The sequence below is a fragment of the Nipponia nippon genome, unplaced genomic scaffold (genome assembly GCF_047370975.1).
Source record: "Nipponia nippon isolate SJK-2023a ecotype South Korea unplaced genomic scaffold, ASM4737097v1 scaffold_12, whole genome shotgun sequence".
Taxonomy (NCBI): Eukaryota; Metazoa; Chordata; class Aves; order Pelecaniformes; family Threskiornithidae; genus Nipponia; species Nipponia nippon.
Genome location: NW_028262313.1, coordinates 22,435,559 through 22,449,556, shown reverse-complemented (window position 1 = coordinate 22,449,556; position 13,998 = coordinate 22,435,559). Strand labels below are relative to the sequence as shown.

The window sequence follows — 13,998 nt, the reverse complement described above, 5'->3', positions numbered from 1 at the left end:
CCATTCCCATACATCTAAACACATATTTATCCAAGCTGTAGAGTTATGTCGAGTATGAACACAGCCAATGCCAGTGATTTTGGACCAAGGATAGAGAAACTCCTACAAACTCTGCTTTTTCAGCTGGGCAACATAACCACATCCATCACAGTCAGATTTCTGGTTGCTTACTTGGATTTTCTGGTTTTTTTGGGGGGTTGGGGTTGTTTTTTTTTTTAGTTGGGTGGGTTTTTTAGTTCCATGGTCTGGGTTTTGGACTACTGCTTGTTAATTCAATCATATTTTTTAAGAAAGGACAAGACAATATTGTTCTTTCTTCCTGGGGGTGTCAGTACACTGTTAGATCCTAGGGATCCTCCGGTGCCTTATGGAGGAGGGGAAGGAACCTGCTGGAGGTTTTAGCCCCACCTGAGAGCTCGGAAATCCCTGACTTGGGTCTTTATTGCCTTGTAGCCTCTTGCGGTGTTGCCTCTGCCGTAAAGGGACTCGCTGCAGTTCGCATACGGCAAAGATGCTGCCGTTTGGTGGAAATGGGGAGGAAAAGCAGCCGGGACTGGTGTGCGTCAGCAGCCCAAGGATGCCAGAGAGGCTCCCTCGCCCTCACCAGCCCCTTCGAGCTGCGCCCCAAAACCCCTTTGCTATCAAACACCTGATGAGATTAAAGGGATGGGAAGGGGAACGGCAATCCGTTGCGCAGGGGAATCTGCACATCTCCTCTCTGCTTCAGTGACACTCATACATTGACTCAAAATGGTCCTCCATGTTTTACCGCTTTGCCTCACGCGTGCGTAGCCGCTCCGCTGGGCTCTCCCTTGGGCACCCGCTGCCGTCCCGAGCTCTGGGTGCGGGAGGGCAGCGAGACACCCACGGTCCGGGGAAACCTTTTTTCCATTTTTTTAACACTGCTCAAAACATGTTCTTTCACCTGTTTTTCACAGTGGAATGGATAAATTTTTGTAAAAGCCTTCCCATTTTTTTAACCAGTAATAACCATTTAATCATAATTTCATTTCCTGACTGTTTCTTTTCTTTTATACAGCCAGATTTTTAATAGTCTGCCGCTTAGTAAAATGGTAAGTGGGGAAGTGGGAAGGCAGCCCACATAGGGGGGTTTCCTTTCCTTAAATATTCACTAGACACTTTCTTGAGGAATTCAAAATCTAAGGACGTGCATGGAGGTAAGGGAGGGCTGGTTTGTTTTCTAGTCCCTGCCGCCCCCCATTTTTTCTGCTCCATCAGTCTCCATCATTAAATACTATTTCATAAGCAAGTGATTTTCTTCTTACCAGCTGCTTCCATATTCAGCTCCATGTCATTTTGTACCATTGCAGAACCTGTGTTTCAGAAATCACAATTAGTTACCATGGAAAGCAATTCAATACCGTAATAATTACACTCAAAGGCTGCTCACTCAGCCATGTGTTACAAAATAAAAACAAAAAAAAGCCCTCCAGAGAACTCGATCCACATCACGTGCATATACGTTTATGGGCAAGTGTGTCCTTGTATGTACACAAGTTAATGTAATTTTTTATTATATTTTCCTTGTACGCTGGGTGCATGCGAATACAGACAGCACAGCAAACCCCACCGGGATGCAGCCCTGCTCCCTCGCGAGCCCTGCCCTCCAATATGAGCTCCTTTTTCCCCATCCTATATTTCCTTTTCCTGTAAATATTCTCATCCTGTTGTTGATACAAATTTATTTTGCACTCGTTCTGGTTTGCTTTCTGGAATAGACGGGAACACGATGCTGCCCATATGTTCCTGTATTTCTGCACAGACAGACACAACCGGCAGCATTTCAGCATCCTCGGCTTTGCCGTCCCGTTTCCCCGCGGAGGAGAGGCGGTGTTGGGAGCACAACAAGTCTCGGCTCAAGATGTCGATGCAACCTCGCGGTGCTCTCACCATTTATGCCAACAATTTCTTCCTCCAGTGTTTTATCGGCTCCTGATGTTTTCCAGACAATAGGCTGAAATTGCAGCTCGTCGTTTTGCCTAAAGGACAAAAATGGATGTTGAAATATATCTCTTTTTATTGTATTGCCTGCTTATTCCTGGCAGTTCCCAGGGAAGGAGATTTTCCAGTCAAGGGTCTGGATTCATTACCTGCCTTGAATGGCTTATATACCCCATCAGGTCAGAAAAAAGAGCTGTGAACTTCTCATATTGAAGTACAAACAAGTCATTACGCTTCTTTAGAAGTTGACTAAACTGTAAGTTCCAGCCCAAACACTCAGTCATGTTTTCAATCACGAGGCAGAAAGATGACCATAAGGCACAGCACCACAGCTGTCGAATTTAATAGTGTGGGACAAGCACAGCTGGTCTGGTACTAAACTCTAAATAATTTATTGCATCGACTAGCTATTTCATTAAATAATGTATTCAGTCAATGAATTTCCCAACTCTTGTTATAGGCAACAAGAGCGTCAGAAGCCTTTACATCTAACGTGCAAGCCAGGCACGTGCTTCGTACAGCTTCCACGGAGGCGACCACAGAGACACATCCAGGTGTACATTTATGTGCTTTTCTGAACTGAAATGTGATTTTTTTTCCCATGGTTTCTAGGTAAGGTCATAACAAGCAAACAGGTCATACTACAAAAACTAACAAAAACCTGTGGGAGAAGCATGTTTGAGGTAAAAGTTTGGCTCCCCTTGGAGTCAACAAGGTTATGAGGTTAGACAATGAAGCAGCGCTACAACAAAACATAATAAACCCTGAAATATTTAAAAATTGGAAGTGGTTTTGTTCTTCAGGTTTAAAAAACGAATGATTTGTCTCTATTAAAACTTGCTTTTAACATCTTCGGATTAAAAATATTTTTTGTTCGCTTCTCGCTTACTTTGTTTCTGGCACTTTCTTTCCCCCCCTGCTTCCCCCCCCCGCTCCCTCTTTTAGCTCCCCTTCTGTGCTGGGACGTCCTCGTGGCTGAAACCACCGAGCAGCGTGTCAAAAACCTCCCACCTACGCGGCCGATGTCTACACCTGGGCTGACACCTCATCCTGAGGGCTTTGCAGGGGCGATACTATGGGAACCCCATCGCGTGAAAGACAAGTCAGTGGCTGGCAAACATAAACAAACGCATCAGCTTTTCCCGTTAGTAATGTTAAATAGCGGAATGCAAATAATCCAAGGGTATTTTGGTTTTCAGGGTGATTTGGATTTGCATAACAGTGTATTAGTCAATACATGTTTGTGTTAAACAACAAAAGGAAAGGAATTTATTTTATAAAGTAAGGGTGCCTAATGAAATGCTGCCGTGGCAGCTGGGTGCCGTGACGGCGAAGGGAGGGGGCTCTGCTTTGGGGCTGGTGCCGTGGTCTGGGCAAATGGCTGTCTGCACCGAACGTAGATGGGGTCACTGCTGGAGCTGAGATGTGGTGAATTGAACTATTTCCTCATTGCTGTATAACTGTGAATACAAATCATGGGGCTATTTTCAATTATTATTATTTCATAATTCATCCCTTATTAAATACCTGCGTGCTTCTCTACCTTCCTTCACTGATGCGCAGAGACTTTGTGCAACAACAGCAGGAAAATAAAACCACATCCACTGAAATACCACCTCCCGGTAACTATCGGAGCATCTCAGCAGCTGCCTTCGCCAAAGCAACAGTTCTTCCAGCGAACAACTTCTGAGTTAAAAACGATGAAGAGAAATTGGTTTGAAGGCATTTTCCTTAACACCTGCTTGAAAAATATTACAGATTTTATTAGCAGTTTGGCTCTGTTTACTTTAACAGCATTAGGTCTTCAAATCCTTGTAGAGGGCTGGCATTCAGTTTGAAGGGCTCTCAGGTTGCTTAAAATCAGTAGAAAAGTCTTTCCTGGCCCTGCCCTGATAGTCCACCCCCTGAACCGGGGCAGGAATCCCCTACCCTGCATCCCTCTATGCTCTGAAAGAATAAGTAAAGGCGGCAGAGCTGGAAATTGTGCACGTATAGGCTTTGGGCAGCTCGTGCTAACAGAGATTGACTATGGTTTTACAGTATTAAGTTGTAGAGCTCAATAAAAAGTAGTTAAGAAGACTGGAGTAAGTAAGAGAACAGTAAATACAGAGGCTTTGGGTTTGGTTTTTTTTTCAGTCACAGTTGCATCTTAGACACTAAAAGCCGATTTTAAAGCCACTGGAAGTCATTAGAAATCCTCCCTTCGATATTGATGGGGTTTGGATCAGGTTCAGCCTTGTGCACATGGCATTCTGCTTCTGATTTAACATGAATGGAAGACTTCAAGATTGATTTTCATTTTAAAATGTGTGTTCTCCTCCTCCTCTCTTCTCCTTGTTTCCCGTTTGAAGCCTCCTCCGGGCTGGGCGTTAGAGCCCACGCTGGCGACCCCTCCAGCAGCTTGGCCTTGAGCAAACACCGGGGGCACGGCCGGACCCCGGCTGCTGCAGCTCCTGGCTGGCACTCACCTGGTTTGACCCCCTTACATGAATTGGTTTGCTTGGCTATTAAAATGAGAAGGGGAATATGTGCATTTAATCAACCTGAAAATGAAGTACGCAGCATTAACGGAGGTAGTGGAGCAGCTGAACTGAATCGAGCCCTCTGCTTCAGCAAAGAGTCAAAATAATTGAAATTGCAAACCACAATCTCTTGGAAACACAGCAAAACAAGTGCCCGTGAGCGATTTTCTCCTGTGGACAGATTCCTTCCCAAACCCTGGCTTGTTTAAAGCCCGGGCATCCCCCAGACAAGGACCATCAGGGCATCAGATCCGTCATAAACTCCACATTTCTGAACAAACCTGCAATTTAAAATGAAAGCTACAGCTGGGAAGATAGATGACAGCCAGGGGTGAGCGCATGGCAAAGGTGCGAGGAGTTGGGGAGCCACAAGTGTTTCCCCCCCGTCGGTGATCCCCAGGGGGCAGAGGCCCTGTGCGACACGTGGTGGGGCGATGACGCCCATCGATCTGGATGTCTGAGCTCCCCTGCCCATGCGGCAAGCTGCCAAAGAAATGGTTCTCCGCCAGAAACCTTTGGCTGAAGCAGATTAAAACCACGTTCTTCCCCATTTTGACAAATCAATGATTTTCACTGGAAAATCTCCCTCTCCTCCCAGTCAGCTGTGGGGAGGGCTGGAGGCAAGCAGTGAGGTTTGGGCTCCTGCTCATGAGTTCCTGGTGTATTTACATGCCACCTCTCTGTGGAAAGCCAAGGAAGAAGGATCCCAGCCTGGAGCTGCTCCCTTTGTCAGGGTGAGATTCGGGGATCTTGGCTTTGCCGGTTTGGGAGGCAGAACGGAAACTTTTAACATGTCCATCTCCTGCCCGTTGACCACGAAGGACCCTCTGCCCCGCTCCTGCTGGGGACAGCAGCTCTATGGAAACACTGCTGGACATCATTATTTACGGTGTTTTAGTCACCCTGGAAACAAAGTAGATGCTACCAGACATGACTTTTAACACAGCTAATTATATCATTAGCGTCAGTACCACTTAACAACTGGTATATACCTTTCCTGGTCCAGCACTGGCAATGTTACCATGGGAATGACCCAGCTCCACACCTTGCCAGGGACACGCACAATATGTGCCAGGACCACGACAAGGTGTCAGGTCTCTCTGCCACCCGTCCCAGAGCGGGCTTGCTGGCTAATCTAAGTTCTGCATTTGCTAAAAAATACTATTTGGGGGACAAGAAACTGCCCGTGAATCGCTCCGTTGAATTTTGTAAACACTGTGCCCCGAAACATTTCACACGGCCGCCCTTATGTGCGGTACTTCAGCCACTCATTTCCCTACAATGCTCCCATCTCAAAATCTACTGAAGAAAAAGAATTCATTAAATGAAAAAAAAACAAAAACAAAAAACAAAACAACACCAAGAGCAAAGCAAAAGCTTTCCTCCCCCTTTACCCAGGACTTCCCAATCAGTCCCAGCGGTGTTGATCAGCATTTTAAGATTTCAGAATGGCTCAGAGGAGATTTTGGTGGGTGTCCAAACCATTAACCACCTGGCACAAACGTGTGGCTCCGTGGGGGATGTGACCACGTCCAAGAGCCACGTCCAGCCGGGACACGCTACAACAAGAGCCCGCCAGGCTCCTGAGGTCCACACGTGAGCCAGAAAATGCTGCTGCTTTTTCCTCCTCCATTGCACATACCTGGGGCCAAATCATTACTGATAGGTTTTCACGCAGTTTAACGGTGTTATAACCACACACACACATGAAGAATGTCAGCTTTAGTTTCTGAGTGAGAAGCAAACAACTCTGTAATCAGCTAATAAATGATCCTTGGAAGAAAAAAAATACTAAGTTATTAAATCCCTGTCCTGAAGGCTGCACACATAGGCTCTGCTGACTTAACAAGCCGTTTCGCCCCAGGAGCACCTGTTACGGATGGGCTGGTGGGTCTTAGGCTGTTCATCAAGCTCCAGCTCTTGCACCATGGCCCGGCCATGGCTGGCAGCGGTTTTAGGGCGATATGTGTGTTTTGAGAGGCTGATCCCCGCACAGAGCGGCGGGTGGCAGTTTCTGAACTAGGGGAACTAAGATGTGGGGCTAGGTGGGCGAGTTGGGTTTTTAAAGCAGAAACCTGAGAAATCAGTTAGAAAATAAAGAAGATTACTAAACTGCCACCAAAAACCGCGTGTGTCTGCTTTCCCTCACCTGGGAGAGACGAATGGCTTCGCTAGCGGATGATAACCAATGCAACCAGCGTGGCTGGGGGCTGCCACGGTGGGATAGCAGGGCTTTAGAGGGGGAACATGTAAACTAGGAGGGAGAGAGATGTTGTGGAGATGTGCCCAAAGCACCAAGAATAAATCCCAGTGCCTGGTGGATGTTTTTCAGCAGAAGACAAATGGTGTAATTTTGGATCATTCTTCTGGGAATTTGGGTTTCAGCTCCATGGGAATTTTTAGTCTTTTGGGGATGCTCGTATTTATCGCCTTGCCCATCGCCTGTCACCCCAGACGGGACGTGCCCGGACCCAGCCACACACATGCCTCTGACACCCCTTTACAACCCTGAAGTCCTCCTGACCCCACTAACTGCTCTGTGCTGCGGCTCTTTCTTGGTGTAAAGCAAAAAAAGAATTGGCAAAATGAGATATCTTTTTGTCTTTGTAGATGAAACCATGTCAAAATGACTCGAGCCTGCAAATAAAAGGAAGCAGGTGGCTCTTGACTGGAAACCTTTTATGGCAAGGTTGGGGCTGGAGGGCACTTGTTCCTACACCTGTCCCGACCCTTTCTGCCCCAGCCCTGCGAAAGGCAGCAGGAGGGGAGGTTGGGCACTGCCACCCCATTTGGCAGCATGGGTTTGGACTCTTCCCCACCTTCCCATAAGGAAGACATGGGAGGAGGTGGGGCTGAAGGCCTCCAACACACCAGCAGAACCTGTTAATTGCTGCTGTTCTCCATCTACTGCCCAGTGCCATGCCCAGAGCGACCCACTGACACTGGCACAGACGCAACCTGGCGAGCACCTTTCTTGGGGACACTAAAAAGGAAAAAAAAACCACAAACCTGGAAGATAAATTTGTCCAAGGGTGGCGTAAATCCAAAGACCCTTTGCAGAAGCATCTCTGCCACCCACCACAATCCCCCAGGCAGCCTCTGCCCCCAGGTGCCAATTATTTCAGCATTGGCTCCAGCTGAAGAGCACCTGCTCATAAATATCCACAAACCCTCCCACATCCTGTTTGCATCATCGCCCATGCGCTTCGGTGGGAGAGAATACGAGTAAATGACTGACTCACAACGTCTCATTTCTCAAATTTCATGCAGTTTGAGAGTTTTCCTTGTATTTTACATTAAGATGCTTGTTCCTTTTATAACCTTCATTACACATTAGGAAGAGTGCACGCAGACCCAAATAGCTCTTGAATTTATAAATATGGAGCAATTGATGCGTTTTATTTTGCAATTATTGCGATAAACAAATGGGATATTTCAGTCATGCTCGAATGTGCTCTGTAAGTAATGCCTCTCATTGTCCTTTAATTGTATGTATTTGGTAAATGAGCTTTAAAGGTTCTATTAGTATTCATTAGGCAGCAACTACCATACATTTTCTGCAAAATTAATAAAATATAACTTTTTCCTCTGATCATGACGTAGCTGAGTCACAGCCCAGTGCGATGCACTTTTATTACAGGTATGTATTGCTGTTTCTTCCCGAAGTCTGGTTATGAAGGTTACAAAGTGGCTATTTTTAGGTAATGGCTGTGTGATGGATATAGGTGTGTGCACTTACCAATTTTCTTAGGATTTTCAGGCCAGGATCCACCACCAACTAGGAAAATGATACTTGAAATCCAGCTCGCTCTTGGTGCTATTTGCTGCCACGAGCATTACCGAGCCAACCCCTTTGGGGTGTCCCAGTGCTCCCCTGGGTCAAACGCACAAGGTCAACCCCAAAAGCGCAGAAGGTGCTGCTGGTGTCCCCGGGGGCAGGGGAAGAGGAGGTGGCCGACCCCTGCGTGGGGCAATGCAGCGGCTCATGCCAGGCAGCTCCATGGAGCCCCAGCTGAGCCAGGAGAGACCAGAACTCGAGAGGTAACATTAGTAATGCTGGGGAAAGGCGATGTGCCTCTTACACCATCAGGCTTGTGCTACGGAGCCATTAATGGACCATCGATATTTTGCTGCCATTAATTCTTACTCCCCTTTCACCATCCATGGAAAATTCAGTACAAGCAGGAGCCATCATGAACTCAAGCCCTCCTGGTTACAAGCACCTGCTTGGCAAACCACCATTTTTTTTTCTCCATGTCCTGAGTTGGACTATTCAAAGTTTGTTGTCCAAAACCAGCCCTTGCTGCATCTTTTTATTAGGACTCAGAAGCCTTTAGTCCTCTAAAACCAAACTGTTTCTCCTCGCCTGTGGGGAACAGTTCTGTGACTGCTGGCGAGTCTTCCTCAAACCTTCACGCTTTACGTGGAGGAGGTTTAAATGGCTGTGAAGAGCTGTATTGAGTCCACATCCAAAGAAACATCAACTGATAGCCTCTGGAGAGGCAGGTCCATCTCAGAGGTCCAGCCGGAGGTGGTGTGCGGTTCCCAGCAAGGTTAAGGAGAGCTGCCCGCTTGGCTGGAGCGGACGGGAAAGCCTTGCCTGCAAGCCAGGGCAGCACATGAAGGCAGGTCTCCTGAAATAAAACTGTCTACCATTTTTGTCCCCTTTTTGCTTTTTTTTAAAAAATCAAATGCATTTAAAACAGTTTGCAAATTATATATATTGGGGGGGGGGGGTTGGAACATAAAATTATTTGAAAATAAAACAAACTGCAACAAGAATCCCAAAGAACAGCTACAGAAGTCCAGAAGGCTTTATAAACCCACACGGACAGAGCCAAGGACATTTTTCCTAGTGAATTAATGAAAACTTGACCTAATGAGTCACTGGATCTTGAGTCTCAACATAGTGGAAAACACTTGAGCAGGTGGGGAAGGCGAGCCAAGGCTGAAGCAGATTGTGCAAATGAGTGAAAAAGCCACCCCCAGCGCACCCATCCAGGCAGCAGCTAACAGTGGTAACGAAGGGAGACCTGTGGTCATGTGCGAACATCCCCACCGATGGGTTTTTCAGGAGCAGGAGGCAGCACACAGCAAGAGTTGGAGGCAACAGACCATGGGAACAAACCTGCCTGCAGAACAGAGGTGCATCCTCACTGGAAAAAAATGCCTACCTCTTGTCAAGGTATGAAGATATAAGTAATAGAGGATATAAAAGAAAAAAAAACATGTGTGGTGAGCTCTGCTTAGAGAGGGAGAACGTTTGTTATGAGTTTGTTGTGGAGACGCTAACCCAGATCCTGCCAAGTCATTAATAACGCCGAACTGAAGACATGCGTCGATCAGTTTGAGGAGCTGGATGAAAAACGACCGAGGGGAGAGCAGGGTAGAGGCTGCAGAATGCGTCTGATTCCTTCAGACAGATGTAAAAAATGACAGAGGGGAAGTGTATTAAAAAAAACAACTCAAAACCAATCAGGAAAGCTATAAAGAATCCATTAAAATATAATGAAGACTAAGAAATACAGAATATTACAATTTTCATCTTCCCATGCAGGCTTCCCAAAAGGACCATTAAAGCAAGGCCGCTCAGAGAGGCGAAGAGTGTGGGCTTTCACTCCAAAAAGACAACACTTGTTGGAATACTGATACATCAGATGATGAGAAAAGTTCATAACTGGAGGATTATTTATGGCAAAATATAATGCCACCCCCCCAAATCATAGCAAACTGTTGGATTTGGCTCTAAATCGCAACAGAAAGGGAAGAAGCCACGTTGATTTAGCAAAGAGGACATATTTAATATAGGAGGAAATGGGTCAAGCAGCTGATAGCTCTATGTAAATATTTAAATGGCAACAGAGCAGCCCATCGTGTGTATTGCCTAGGGATTTAGGCTAAATAAATGATGTTGGCCTTTCCCACCTTGTCCTCTGCAAGTGGGTAAATATTTGGGGTGCTCAGTCACCGAGAACAGACACCTTGGGAAGAAGAACCCCACAAGCATGCACTGAATTTTAAAAGCGAGTAACTTCATCCTCCCAGACTCAAAGGAAAGAAATGATTGCTGGTTTCTGTTTAAGTCAGGATAATGAAGAATTTAGTTAATTTGTTGCTTAAAGGCACCTGAAATTACAAATAAATTATGTAAACTGAAATCTTATCCACCTTTTCTTGATCTGTTATGGGGTCAGGCAAGGACTGGCATGTACATGCTAATGGCGCATGACGTTAATGCATGGAAAGACAAACACCGGCCTGCTTTTGCTTAAAGCAGAAGAGGAACTCTGCCGGCTTTAATGGACATCCCACTTCAAGGCATCCCGAGAATTAACATTTAGGACATGAGATATAGTACATAGGCGATGCGTGAATGATTCAGGTGTTTTTCCTCTCTTGGAAGAGGGCAAAGATGATGCGTGCTGCCACAAGCATCACCTCTCACTTTTCAAGGACAGGTCTATGTATTCTTTCCATTCCCTACCCAAACTTTAAGAGCTTGCATGTCTCCCTTCCAGGCTAAACACTAACAAAAAAAATCACCGTACGGGTATTTCTCACTGGGAAGCGCCTGGGTAGCTGCGAGCCCGTGCCGAGCAGCGCAGAGGCTCAGTGGCACCGACCAGAAATAGCAACGCTTCAGCAGGCTTTGGCTCACGCTTGGGGATGGGACATGAAATAACTGCATAACCATGTTGGCGCTGGAGCTAACGGGCTGGAGGATCCAGTCCAAATTTACCCCACTGTGCAAAGTACCCAAGGTCTGGCAACGAAACAGCATTTATATCCACTCCATGGCTCCTTCCCCTCTCCTCAGAGGACCATCTTGTTGAGATATATAATTCCCCACTTTTCTTTATTATTGATTTAGATCTTGCAGCTTGTTTTTCAGCAAGAGGAGCTTTGCTAGTTCCAGTCAATTATCCATTTTAAGTCTCACCAAGAATTACTTTTAGGGGTGAAAAGCAGCGGGGCTTGTATCACATTAAGGATTTAACCATGTGCGTGGCTGCTGCGGAGGATGGCATCTTTCCCATGGCCCTTCAAAAAGGGGCAAATAAAATTGTGCTGAGCCTGGAAGAGTAATCCTGTGAGCATCCACCGCTACGGCACTGTCTGATGCCCGGTACGGTCTGGTTGTTCCCTTCCCAGGGCAGCCTCTGCTCAGGCTGGCACAGTCAGTGGTTGATACAGGACTTGAATAAAAGAAAAATGCACCTACAGTAGCTGGGTGATGGAAAAGATGAGATTTCTCCTAAAATGAGCTAAAAATCCTTCCCAGCTCTATGAGGTGTATACAAATTCACTCTGAATGGGAGAAAACTAGAATATCAGCATCCCAAATGCAGCTCGGAGACTTGTTTAAAAGCTCTATTGGTTTCCTTGAAATGTCACAGCCAAATGAACACAATAATGTAATATTGCCTTGCAAATCGTGTGAACAGATATTAAGCCTTTGAGTGACAAATAACTATTTAATGTAAAACACTGCACAAGATAACTTCTTAATACCTGGGGACATCATGTCATGCCAGGTCAGGTTGACAGGCGATTATGGTGGCTGTGTCAGATAAATGTGTCCTCCTTGACTTTGTGTGTTATTCTAGATACTCTGCTTCGGCATTCAGACACAATGGGGGAAGCAAAATACACAGGTAGGGACCCTGACTGGCACCCAGCAAGCACCCACCACACCTGCCCCTCATCTGTCCCCAAATTTAGTTTGTCCTTGGTTCTCCTCACAGCTAAACCCAAGTCTGCCACCTGTGCTGTGAATATCAGGGTGATTTTTCCCAGTCCCCCTTTTTTCCCCATTGCTGCATGTTTTAAGGCACATAAAAGTATACAAATTTTTTTACAGTTGGGGTAAAACACAACATTTAAAAGGAGAAAATCCTGCACCCACCATATAAATAGTTATTTGTGCTGAGGGGGAAAAAAAATGAATACAGTGGACTTTCATTACAGGGGAGTAACAGTGAACCAGAGCTGTCGCAATAAATAATGCAATTTCTAAAACTCAGTGGAAAGTAGCAGCCCTGTGTGCTTTCTCACCAAGTCAGAGCTGCCTGCTCTGCCTGGAGGCAGGAGCAAAACTCCCGGAGCCGTGGCAGAGCGGGCAGGGAGAGGGTGCGAGTGGCCGTCTGCAGGAGGGGCTGCCGGAGCTGGGCACTTCCCCCAGCCAAGTTGTCTTTTCTTCCCAATAACCTCATTTTTCTTTTATATTTATATTTTTAAAATTAAACGTGCATAGCCACGGTGCCACGTATGCACAAACACCAAGCGCGCGTGCACACCACTTTGTACTCACATTGCTCTTTTTGTGTGGGCATCGTTCAGACCCACTTCAGGCGCTCGCGAGGAACTCCACTCGTGGGGCATCCTTCACCCAGGAGCAGCTCAGGTCTGTCACACTTCTGCCGTCGCCCAAGCAGGAAAATAAAGAGGAGACAACCACCTGTCTGTTAGTGAATCACAACCAAGTGTCTGTAACAGCCAGAGCGTTTCCAAAATTTTGGCCAGAAATAGTTGATTTTCAGGTACAGGGGACCTGCGCAGAGCAGCTCTGCAGGCAGCAGCCCCATGGATCATGGTGCTGAAAAGAGGAGCTGCCAAGAGGGATGCGAGGGCCCTGGGCATCACCTCGGCCAGCCAGGGGTAGTCTGGGGGCTGGTTTGTCCCATGTGGGATATTGGCTCTTTCCCCCATGGTTGAGCTCCCCCACTGCTGCCCCCAAAAAAAGTTTCCTTGCCCAGGTTTTGGAGGCTCTGACTACTCAGAGGATTTAGAGCAGGATTAGGCTTCGCATCCTATGGAGGAGGATTGTTTCTGCTCATTTAGAACAGAAATGCAGCTTTTAACCTCACCCAGAGCACAGAGGCACGGTCACCACCCCAGCTGGGAGCGCAGTGCTGGGGCAGAGGGCTCCCTCCATGCTCCCGCTGCTGCCCCGGGGCGCAGAACCGCCCTGGCCCGCTGGCTGGGCTCCACCTGGCAGGTAACCAGGGGCAAGCATTAAGTATAACCAGCTCTTTTAAGGTATCACAGCTTTTTCCTGATTTCTTGGGTTTTTTTCCAGGAAGACAGAAACACCAGAGGATGTTTAGATCTGCTCAAATAAGAGAATCGCAGAGGAAAAAAAAAAAAAAAAAGGACATCTACCTGCAGTACCAGCCAGGAGACAACACTGCACCCAAGCAAGAAAGCCGTAATGAAGTAAATACATGATTTTCTTAAAATTGAAGACAAAGATCTACACACAGAGCCCATTGCATAAGAGCTACGCTCAGCTGCCCCTCCTGCCCTCTCTCCTCTCCCCCAGCTCTCTGAAAGCAAGCACCACCCCAGCCTCTCCTTTTATTTACCCAGAACAGCTGGTAGCAATTTCTTGCAGAACATAATCAGCTTTTAATTAACAGCCAGGTCATTTGTCACCTGTACCTGTTGAGCAACATACTGGGTGCTCAGCTCTAGCGCTGGGCATCCTGCCCTCCCGCCTGCCTGCACCAGTCGA

At 46.7% G+C, this 13,998-nt stretch overlaps 2 long non-coding RNA genes across 3 annotated transcripts; both read right to left on the bottom strand.

The window, feature by feature from the left end:
* Window positions 1-1,292: 1,292 nt before the first annotated feature.
* Window positions 1,293-3,584, bottom strand: LOC148056754 (uncharacterized). The gene is made up of 3 exons (XR_015702808.1): window positions 3,490-3,584; window positions 1,912-2,000; window positions 1,293-1,334 (listed from the first exon to the last, which is right to left on the bottom strand). It is a non-coding gene; the product is annotated as an uncharacterized LOC148056754 (long non-coding RNA).
* Window positions 3,585-7,290: 3,706 nt separating this feature from the next.
* On the bottom strand, window positions 7,291-13,789 carry LOC148056753 (uncharacterized). 2 transcript variants are annotated; one of them, XR_015702807.1, is made up of 4 exons: window positions 13,647-13,789; window positions 12,796-12,901; window positions 8,224-9,118; window positions 7,291-7,467 (listed from the first exon to the last, which is right to left on the bottom strand). It is a non-coding gene; the product is annotated as an uncharacterized LOC148056753 (long non-coding RNA). The 2 variants fall into 2 exon arrangements; XR_015702806.1 differs by lacking the exon at window positions 7,291-7,467 and having other exon boundaries at window positions 7,897-9,118.
* Between the last annotated feature and the right edge of the window lie 209 nt (window positions 13,790-13,998).